This window comes from Lissotriton helveticus, chromosome 4_1 (assembly GCF_964261635.1).
Source record: "Lissotriton helveticus chromosome 4_1, aLisHel1.1, whole genome shotgun sequence".
Taxonomy (NCBI): Eukaryota; Metazoa; Chordata; class Amphibia; order Caudata; family Salamandridae; genus Lissotriton; species Lissotriton helveticus.
Window position 1 is genome coordinate 950,587,088 of NC_136063.1, and position 11,322 is coordinate 950,598,409.

General features: G+C 45.6%; 1 long non-coding RNA gene across 1 annotated transcript in view; it reads right to left on the reverse strand.

Moving 5' to 3' along the window:
- The window catches only part of LOC144827387 (uncharacterized), a 152,145-nt gene extending 142,531 nt beyond the window's left edge, over positions 1-9,614 (reverse strand). The window contains exon 1 of the long non-coding RNA XR_013610166.1: positions 9,492-9,614. This is a non-coding gene — a long non-coding RNA (uncharacterized LOC144827387). The remainder of the gene's footprint in view (positions 1-9,491) is intronic.
- Positions 9,615-11,322: the final 1,708 nt, after the last annotated feature.

An 11,322-nucleotide genomic window follows, 5' to 3' on the forward strand; every position in this document is an offset into this window, starting at 1 on the left:
TAGAGTGTAAGTATGAGGCGTGTAATTATATGGCACTGAGTGGTATTGTGTGGAGTGTATATACGTTGCATTGAATAGAGTGTAATTATGTGGCGTGTAATTATGTGGCACTGAGTGGTAATTGGAGTGTATGTTGCGTTGAGTGCACTATCCCCCACCCTGCCTCTCCCCCGCCGCACCGCCCTGCAGCACCGCCCTGCAGCACTCGCTTGCGGAGCCACCACTGGTAGAGATTTAACACAATAGTGTCTGGCATGCTGTTACTTGTAGGCCCACTCTTATATTGGGGAAGAGAAACCATATGGTTCTTTATGTTTAGTGCTACTAACTTCCATAAAATCCCTAGCATGAAAGTCACCTTTAAGGCATCGGACCAGCTCATACCTATGCTCATGGCATAGGGTTTATCCAAGAAGCAGATATTGTTTGAGTTTGTCGAAGGCCAATTCCATGAGCTTTAACAGAATCAATTACCAGGACATTTTAAAATGTTGGTCAGCTGTAGCAAAGCGAAGGTCAAAAAGAGCCAGGTCCAATCATTGACAACATATCAAATTACGTTTTGTAACTATCTTGAAAATATGGCATCGATCTGTTCATCATGGAGCTATATTGGACACCCCTGCCCTCAGGTGATGATCAGTTCCTACATACTTATACCATTCTGGCTTTTTGGCATGGAAGGCCACTTTTTACCTAACCCTATGCCCATTTGGGAGGGTCACCAATCACCTGACACAACTCAAGTACATTTTCATGCAGTTACATACTTCTGGTATTCTTCCATTGTACAAACTGCATCTGTGACATTACTGTATCTCTATGCTGCAGGTGGTACTAGAGTAAAATATGCATGCCGTCACTGGCGTGCTGTGTGGCCATTTTAATTTGTGGGGCAATTACGTTAGAAGACTTGCCTCAAAATTGAGTAGTGCATGTAGCAAAATTGAATCATAATGGAATTGTTGGAGTTGTAAAGAGAGCACAGTTTAGAGCCCGTGCACTGTGCTCATTTGCAAAGAGGGTTGTTGCATATTTTCACACACGTAGCCTTTGCAGTGGTGCACAGAGACCTTTCATTTGTACAGATAAAGTAAATAAAGTGCAGATATTTTGACCATGAATCACAGCAGGCTCACAATAGCAGTGCTACATATTGAAAACATGGGCGCAGCCATTTTACGAGGCTGTAAAAAAGGAACAACTTGTGGAATTTTACAAGAACAGATGGAAATTCTCTCAGGGCCCCTCTGTGTTACCAAACAGGGCATGCCTTGTGTGCAACAACACCTACATTTGCTTATCCCGTATAATAGTGGTAGTTCACATAATTGTTGTGGTTGATAAGCTTGCATGAAAGAGACAAGCAAGCACATCACCTTCAGCCTAAGCAAGCCAGTCTAGTCGACATCAGAGTGATTTTATTGGAAAGAACTGTGGATATTTTACATTACAATTTTCCAAACACATTACCAACACACATTATTTATAGAACATCCTGAGGAGGAACTCATGGACTATTCTCACATTTCAGGGTATGACACACATAAGGTGTTTCCCTGGAGCACAAAACATGTATTCGCTCAAGGAATGAGAGCGGAAGTATAGGATAAACAAATAACCTTGCAGCACTAAAGCAGGGCCAGATGCTGTGTATCAACATTCCACCACAATAAAATATTTTTCCTAACCCATATGCCAGTTCAAATAACACCAGTTTGAATTAATATGCAAAGAATGAGATTAATTTTCTCTCACTTCTGGAACGGGGTTCTGGGTCAATTGAAACACATGCTGGGCTGGCCAATCCCAGGGAAACCAACCTCATCTTCTTGCATGTCACTGACAACTTAGGGCCTGATTCTGATGCGGTTAGGAAGGCATCCTAACAGCATTTGCTCTATCCAAATCGGATTGGGAATGTATCTTTCCAACCGACTCGGAAAGGTTTCCAACCGACTGAGTACGATGTGAGATAGGCGTTAGGAATATCCCAATCCAAACCCAACGGCATTTGGAATGACTGAACCGTGCAGAGCAGAATTGTATATCTCTACGGGCCGCGTTTCCAAACGACAGAGTACAATGCTGGATTTGGGCAGCCTTTCTGATTCGTGTCGTCTGATTCTAATCAGCAGTCGGAATCAGACTTTGGGGCCCGTAGTGGGCCCCCCTCCACATGGAGCCTTCCCAATTGGGCCCGTGGGGGTACCCATGGGTCTTCCATTACCAGCTATGCACGGTGTGGCAGGCACCAGGAGGTGCCCACTACAGGGTGCCCAATTTTCCCCAGCCACCCCTTTCTGCAATGGGAGCCTATGCATTCAGTTGGAACAAAGGCTCTCATTGAAGTCAATGAGAGTCCAAACAAATTGAATCTGGAAGCATCCAGATACCTCGTACTCGGTTGGTTTGACTCTCCTGATCCATTTCGGTTGGAAGCCATTCCCAAACCCATTTAGTTGGGAAGATTTTCAAACCGCATTAGCATCAGGCTCTTAGTGGGGAATCGGTATCAGAGGGTGCCACTTAAGCTGGGATTGATAGTTGCCAAGAGAGACCTTGCTAAAGCATGAAAGGATACTATGGCTCCCTCTGTAGAGGCATGGGCTAAGGGCATGGATTACTGCATGGAGTCGTCGCATTCAATTTACCTGGCAAGGGGGTGTCTCCAGAAGCATTATCAAGTATGGAAAGAATAGGCCAGGGTCAAAGGCATTCAGCTGGAGCCCTGCCCAGATGGACCTTTGTCCATTTTGGGAAGTGTTCGCTGCCGTATCCTCGACACTATCGGTCTATAATCCGGTTGTGAGAACCAAGTCCTGCTGCATAAGTCAATGTGATTATGACATATTTCATGCCAGTATTGTTTTACTGCTCTTCTGCTGGGCTTTGGATAATGATGTGTCCCGTGCTGCTACACAATGTTGCCTATTATTTTGTTTGTAAAATCAATAAAGAGTTTTAAAAAAAAGAATGAGATCTGTTTCTCTGACACATGTGGGTAGTAAGTGTACTTCTTTAGTGCTGGGATGCATGTGATGCTGCACACATTTTAGTAGAATGGAATAGGAGTTAAAGTGGTATGAAGTTTCTTACAGAGTGTGCCTTCCTACCTTGTCTGGTGCTTACAATGGGACAGGCAGGCTTGGACAGGATTCAGTGCCAGCGTGTGCATTGAAAATTCACTTTTTGGACAAAATATTGAGCTTTTAATATTGTGATACCAGAATATCATCACAATAATATTTTTAATAATAAAATGTTTTTTCTCTTGAAATGCATTTTACGTATTTATTGTGTAATGTTTGTCATTTAAATATTATATATACATATTTATACTGTTTACTAGCAGCCCGTCCCGACCTTGTCCGGGAGCATTCAGGCTTCCCCTACCCCTGCCTCCCCCGACATTGCCCAGCAGCCCGTGCCCCCGCCCGCCCCGTCCCCCGCCTGCCCCGACCTCGCCTGCCTTGTAGTCTGTTGTGTTGTAACTCCCCGTCCCCCGCCTGGCCCGACATCCGCCTGCCCCAACATTAACTCCCCGTCCCCCTTCTGGCCCGACACCCGCCTGCCCCGACATTGTCCCCGGAGCCTTACCTCATTCGCCGCTCCTCAGTTCACCGCTCCTGGCCGCTCTGTGTTGTAACTCCCCGTCCCCCGCCCGGCCCGACACCCGCCTGCCTCGACATTAACTCCCCGTCCCCCGCCTGGCCCGACACCCGCCTGCCCCGACATTGTCCCCGGAGCCTTACCTCATCCGCCGCTCCTCAGTTCACCGCTCCTGGCCGCTCTGCTCCTCACCACCTGTCCGGCGCCGCTGCTCCCCTGCGCCATGTCCGCCTCTCCGCTGCTCGCACCGTCGCTGGCCTGTCCGCAGCTCCTCACGTCACCGCTCTTCCCCCACGCCATGTCCGCCGCTCCTAGGACGCCGCTCCTCCCCGTGCTCCTGACGTGAGCACGCACGTCGCCGCCGGCGCTACTTTGAAGGGACTACTTTTTTTTTTAATATACATTTTTTAAATAACGTTTATTTTTTATATTTATATAGCCTATAACCATCTACACACCCTGACGATTTCAACGGTGTATCGGGTGTGTAGATTGGTGCCGTGGTTCCCGGGGTTACCCGCCTCAAAGCCTGAAAGTTCTTACTTTATTATAGTAGTATAGATATGTGTGTGTGTATATATCTATATATGTTTGTTTGTGTGTGTACATATCTATATATGTATTTATTTATTTATTTATGCCATTTCTAAAGCGCGCTGCAACCCTACGGGCATTCTGGCGCTGTGAAAGTGCAATTAGGAACTGAGCATCATAGGGCAGGATGAGTGGAGTGAGCAATTGCTCATGGGGCAATTAGATTTTGGGGAACAACCAAGTCTTTGTCTTTTTGCGGAAAAGCATCAGTTCATTTGTTTTCCGAATTGCAATTGGGAGGCTATTCCAGAGATGGGCTGCAGCTATGCTAAAGGCTCTGCCACCGTGAGTAGCTTTCGTAATCCTAGGAATACTAATGAGATTAGTGGATGAGGAGCGGAGGGTCCGTGTGGGCTCATACCATTTGAATTTGTTCTGTAGAGGTTTGGGACCCATACCGTGTGCTGCCTTAAAAACAGTGCATAGAGATTTGAACAGGATCCTTTGATGCACGGGCAGCCAGTGTAGCTCGGCCAGTGCTAGAGTGGTGGAGGACCGTCGTCCTCGAGAGAGTGCCATTTTCGCTGCTGCCGCCTGGATACTCTGGAGTCTGGAAATCAAATATGCAGGAGATTCCAGTAGCAGAGCGTTACAGTAATCCAGGAGGCTAAGAATAGTGCTCCTGACTACGGTTGCTCTGGTCTGTGCTGGAAGGAGAGGCAGCAGCTTTCGGAGGCCCCGCATTAGGGCGAAGCAGCTGCTCACCTGTTTGTTGACGTTGGTCTCCAGATTCAGGTTGTCATTAAGGCTGACCCCCAAATTCCGCACCATTTTTACTGGTGTCAGTGGCTTGCCTGAGTCTAGAGGCCAAAAGTCAACAGGCAGGTTTCTGGCAATTCTTCCCACTTTACATTGCATTATCTCAGTTTTGCCGCTGTTAAACTGTAGTGAGTTACTTTTTAGCCAGGTTGCCATTTCCAGCATGCAGGTGTGGAAGGTCTCAAGTGATTCTGCATGGGCACCATCAATAGAGATCATCAGCTGCGTGTCATCCGCATAGTTGATCACGCTAATGCCGTGAGCCTTGAGAATGCCCATCAGGGGTTGCATATAGACATTAAAAAGGATCGGACTGATCGCCGACCCCTGTGGGACCCCATGTGGGACCGTAGCAAACTCAGGTTGGTATGGAGGGAGTGCCACTGCCTGCCATCTATCTGTCAGATAAGAGCGAAGCCAGTCAAGCGCCGCTCCCTCCACTCCAAAGGTTTCCAGCCTTGTCAGCAGGATGTCATGACTCACCGTGTCGAACGCGGCGGACAGGTCCAGCAGAATTAGAATTGCTGATTCTCCCCTGTCCGCCCTCATTCTCAGGTCATCCAGGACCATCAGCAAAGCTGACTTGGTCCCATGGGCTGGTCTAAATCCAAATTGCTCCTCTTCAAGGATGTTGTTTGTTTCCAGGAAGAGGGACAGCGACCTACTGACCAGCCGTTCCATGATCTTAATTGGATACGGCAGGAGCGAGATGGGTCGGTAATTCTTATGGCAGCTGGGGTCCAAATTCGATTTCTTTAGCAGGGGTGTGACAACTGCCTGTTTCCATTCTCTCGGTACAATGCCTGTGCCGAGGGATTGATCGCATAACCGACGGAGTACAGGAAAGAATTTAGCCCCAAACTCCTTTACTACTTTGTGGGGTAGAGGATCCAGTGGGGATCCAGATGTTATGTTAAGGGCTATTTGCGCAAACTCTTGTTCTGCGGGAGTATCAAATTTGTCCAAAATAGCCCTTGGCATTAGGTGTCCATTCATTCCTTCACTCTTCTTCCCGTTCTCCATGCTGCTCTTGTGCTGCGCTAAGGGAGTGGGGACATCCTCCATGCTCTCTATTAGTTTGGTGATTTTTTCCTGAAAGAAGGAGGCCAAACCATCACATAATTCCTGTGAAGGTTTGATATTGCTATTGGTGCACTCAGGGTGGGATAAATCTTTTACAATTTTAAAAATATCACGTGATTTATTAGAGCTTTTTAGGATAATGGCTGCAAAGTGTTCTGCTTTGGCTGTGGCAATCTCTTTCTTGTACTTAGTTATTGTCAGCCTCCAGAGTAGTCTATTCTGTTCTGTGTAATCTTTTCTCCATTGCCTTTCTGCCTTTTTACAAAAAAAAATCAGGTCTTTCAGTGTTGCCGTATACCAGGGCGCGGAAGGGTTGCCTCTTTTCCTGATTCCTTTCAGCAGTGCCATGTGGTCAAGTTTCCTGGTTACATGATCACAGAGTGAACGATAGTTCGCGGTAATATCGTTCTCTTGTTTAAACAGAGTCTGCAGCTGAAAGAGGTCAGTCTCCTTTTCCCTTTTCCTTTTTAGTAGTCCTTTCCAGTCCCGGCTAATGAAGGTTCTGACCTGTGTGTTTGCCGGTCCTATGTTAACCAGAGTGTGGATATTAAATGTTATAAGATGGGGATCTGACCATCCCACTGGTTGGATTTTTCCCATGGCTATAAGATCTTCTTCAGCGAAGATTAGATCTAAAATGTTTCCTTCCCTATGTGTAGGAATAGTTACCCATTGTTTTAGCCCTAGGTTGGCACAGGATTGTATGATGTTATGGAAGGCTGTGTCTAGTTTGCCGTTGGTCCATAGGTTAAAATCTCCCAGTACTAGTAATCTGCTATGGGTGAGTGTCAAGTTGTTAATGACAGCGATCAGTTCCTGTTGTTGCGTAACATTAATGAACCCTGGCGGTCTGTAGCAGATTAGGCCAGTGAGGCAATGACCTGAGTCATGTTTAATCGATATCCCAAGAAATTCAGCGCAGGAGATTTTGTCTATGTCCAACATAGCGATGTTCAATGTATGTGTGTATGTATATATATATATATATATATATATATATATATATATATATATATATATATATATATGTGTGTGCACACACACACACTAACACACACTTTTGCCACTGGTCTGGGTGAGTGTCATTTACGCTCTGCTTTCTTCCATGTCCGCATGTGTGAGGCTGCGTGTCCGCCCACTTCAGTTTTTGTCTCTTGCCCTGTGAGCGACTGTATTTGTCTCGGCACACATGCCTCACAATCACTGTAGGGCTGGTGGCTTGTCATTTAGTTTCACATTTTCTCCTTTTATAGGTCCTCTTCGTATCTTTACTTCTTCTTTTTTGATTTTCATATCATATCACGGCCCCCACACATTGCTAATGTGCAATTTGTTTGCCACTCATTTCATCCGTGGTACATCTGTGGCACACTGCATCCCAAGCGGGCACTGCCTCCAAACCAGGCACCCATCTTGGCTTGGTTACGTTCATCCTGTACCTTAGTTTGACCATTCCAACATGGCCAACGTGTTGGTTCTAAACGTGGGAACCATGCTGGAGCTTTAAAACAACCATACTGTATGTACAACAATATAGCATGACAGCCATCCAGTGCTGTGTTTAATTGTATTTACTATTGGAAAAATATGCCGGCATGCATGTGTTGTTCAGTGTTTGTGTGTTTTATGGTAGCTGTGAAAGTGAATTAATGCAAGAATGAACCAGTGGGTGAATGAATGGATGCAAAAGTGCGGGGGTGAATGACTACATGCCTGTGTGCGTCTTAAGTGCCTAAACCCATCAATGACTGCAGAGGCTTTTCATGTACAAGCTGCATCTGTTGTCATTACCAGTGCTTGTTTTTCCTTACAGCTGCTTGTCATTGCAGTGTCTGTTGGTGGCTCCAGGCGGGTTTTGTTTTGAGTCCTTCTCGTGCCCTGAGTGACCCTCCCAGAGCAGGGAGGGTCAAAGGGTGGCGCCTGTCCGGCCCTTGGGCAGACAGACACACGGACAGCACCGGTCTGTCCGGAATGACCCCGGCCCCCGCCTGCGGGCCCAGGGGGGGGCACCTCCTTCAAAGTGGGGATTTCATTGGAACCTTGGAGCATTCTCAATAACACGTTTTACATTCGCAGAGAAGTGTAAAAAATCCAACATAGTAAGATTCATTTTATATATCAAATAGCTTTAAAAAAAATATTGAAAAGACAAATATAGAACATTTACTGACTTTAATATATGTAAAAATAACACAACTGCTGTGAGAGTAACAGCCAGCCGGTTTCACCTGCACGTGCGGTGATTGGTTAGTTCGAGGTGCGCGCGAACTAAAGCGCTTCTAGGCGCGTCGGGGCGCTGTGAGTGCATCAAAGAAAGAGGTTTATTATGGCTTTGTGAGCTCTGTCTGCGGCAGCGTCGGACGTCCGACCCTGGGCCCCTGGAACAGGTGGGCTTGGGTTTGGGGTTCAGTGGAGGAGGGGGGTGTCTACTCTTGGGGTGAGTCTGGGCCCCCAGGGGCAGCTGTGTCAGTGACGGGGCTCGGGTAGAGATGAGTGGAACTGAGAGGGTGGGGTGTATTTCCAGTATGTAGATGCAGTAATGCGCCTAGAAGCCCCTGTGCACCCGCTCAGGATAGCGCCCAGTAAGATAACTCGGTGGGTCAGTGCACCTGCGAGTGTACGTTCTAAACCCAGTAGGGCCGACCCGGACTTTCATCTTCCAAAGATAATAAGAAGCTGTAAGGCTGCGTGGCTGGAGTTCTTTTTATGTGTTACTTAACTCGGAAATGTGTAAAAACGTCCAACTTGTGATGTGCCTAGAAACACATTCCCTGATGGTACCCCCTCCAGGGTGCATCAGGGCAGGGTGGCTTCCAAGATCCGCCGAGCATTAAAATACCCTGGTCACCGCCAGCGAGGTAATGTCCTTTAAAACAGCCCAAGAGCGTCCCACAGACAACCCCTGAAGTGGGCGAAACGTGTTGGTGGTTTTTGTGCGTCTTTGAGAGATGCCCACCTTGGCAGTGACTTGTTCCTGCTAAAGGATGCTTGGACGGCGAATAGGCCCCTACCTTGGGAAGTTAGTCTGATCTCGGGGGAGCCAGTTACAGTGACCTTTGCCCCTAGAGAGAGGGGGTGATGGGTAGGTAGCCTGAACCTCCCCCTGACCTTGAGGCGGTCCGTGCAGGGACCTTTTTTTTGCGTGAGAGATGTTGTCGCGTGTACGATGGCTGTAGAATTATAAAAGATTACAGCTTAATATCCATACATACATGGCTGCATTTATGTTTTGAAATATATATGTTTATTCGGGTTCAAATTCATACTGCGTTGCCTTTTTTGTCTATTCAAAATGTAATCAACTAATTATATTTTATAATTGAACTTTGTTAACGGCGGAGCACAGAGTCCCATTGAGAAGAGCATGGGATTATCCTACGGAAGCTGAGGTCCCCCGCCCGGCTCGTCCCGTCTCCCGTCTGCCCCTACATGAGTGCCCTTACCTCCGCCGGCGCTGCTCCTGCCTGTCCGCTCGCACTACCGCTCCTCCCCTGCGCCATGTCCGCCGCTCCTCCTCCGCTCCTCTGCTCCTGACGTCACCGCTCCTCCCCGGCGCCATGTCCGCCGCTCGTCGGACGCCGCTCCTCCCCGTGCACTAACGTGACCACGCACGTCGCGGCCGGCGCTACTTTTGAGGGACTACTTTTTTTTAATCTAACATTTTAAATAACGTTTATTTTTTTAATTTATGTAGCCTATAACCATCTACACACCTTGCCGATTTCAACAGTGTATCGGGTGTGTAGATTGGCGCAGTGGTTCCCGAGTTTACCCGCCTCAAATCCTGAAAGTTTCTGCTTTATTATAGTAGTATAGATAATGTATTACAATTGTAAGGTTGGTTATTAATTATACATTTTATTATATTAATACAAATTAAAAGTTACTTTTTTAAATAATACAGATTTTTAATCAAAACATAATGCAAAAACACAAAATTACTATAAATGTAAAATTGTTTTGTGTTTAGTTTTTTAATTACATTTTGTTATATTTATATTTACTATGTATTTAATATTTGTTTAGAGTGCAATTGTTTGTTATGTATAATATTTAGGGAAAATATGTAAGTTGTTAGGTTGAATTGTAAGTAATGTTTTTGTCTTATAATAATATAAATTGTATTTATTTTGGAGTTAGAATATTAAATATGTTGCCTTTAATAGGCTAAACGTCTATAAAATGATTTGGAGTCTAGGGGAATAGTACATTAGATCCCTCTAATGAGTAACACCTTGCTCAAAATGGTTAACATTGGTGTGGCAATAGTTAATATCACCACTTCTATGTCAACATTTTCTCATAAGTAGTTTATATTTGAACTTGAATAGTAATTTTGACCCCTTCAGTGTCCAATTTATTACTTAAAGTGGTTACAATTGGAGTGGGAAGAGTACATCTGACCTCGTAGTGCCCGGCACCTTTCCCTAAATGATTTAAAAGGCAACTGTAGTAGTAAATTCGATCTCTTCAAGGTTCAATGCTTTCCAAAAACTAGTTTAGATTGGAGTGTAAATACTAAATCCAAACCCTTCAATGTCCAACACCATCTCCAAAATGATTTGGATTGGAGTGGGAATAGCAGATTGTACTCTTCCAGTATCCAAAATATTCCCCAAAAGGGTTTAGATTGGAGTAGGAATGGTAAGTCTGGCCTCTTTAGTGTCCAACACCTTCCCTTCCTCAAAGTGGTTTATGTAGAAGTGGCAAGAGTAAATGTTTCCAAAATATTTTTTTATGATGGGTGCACTATATATTAACATATTTATAGTTCCAGCCAGACCAGGGGGAAGTAAGTTGAGCTTCACTATTATTGCTGGATTTGGTACATTTGCTATCACTAGAAACTGTTTGCCATTGTTCATCTGACCTCTAATTTCCACGTTTCTGTATTATCGCATTATTTGTAGCATAATTGTCGGTGGAGATTTTTGATTACTGCCTTGGGGACTTTGCCGCCCTAACTTCACCCTCATTCACAAATGAGCATGGAAAAGTGCAAAATGAACAGGGAACAGGATAGCACTCATGTTCCACCCAGGAAATACCACCGTGGATGCTTTCCTTGTACGAGCTGTGAATGTTGATGTGAGGGATATAGACTTATTTGAGAGGCATTTATCATTGGATATGGAAACAGAGCAGAACTTACCTCTTCTAAGAGTGCCCCCCTCTTTGTGTAATCAGCCATATAAACCCTATGAGGGAACAAGCCCAAGGGTTCTTCGTCCATCATCAATTCCCAACTGCGTAGGAGCAGGAGTAGGCGCAGAC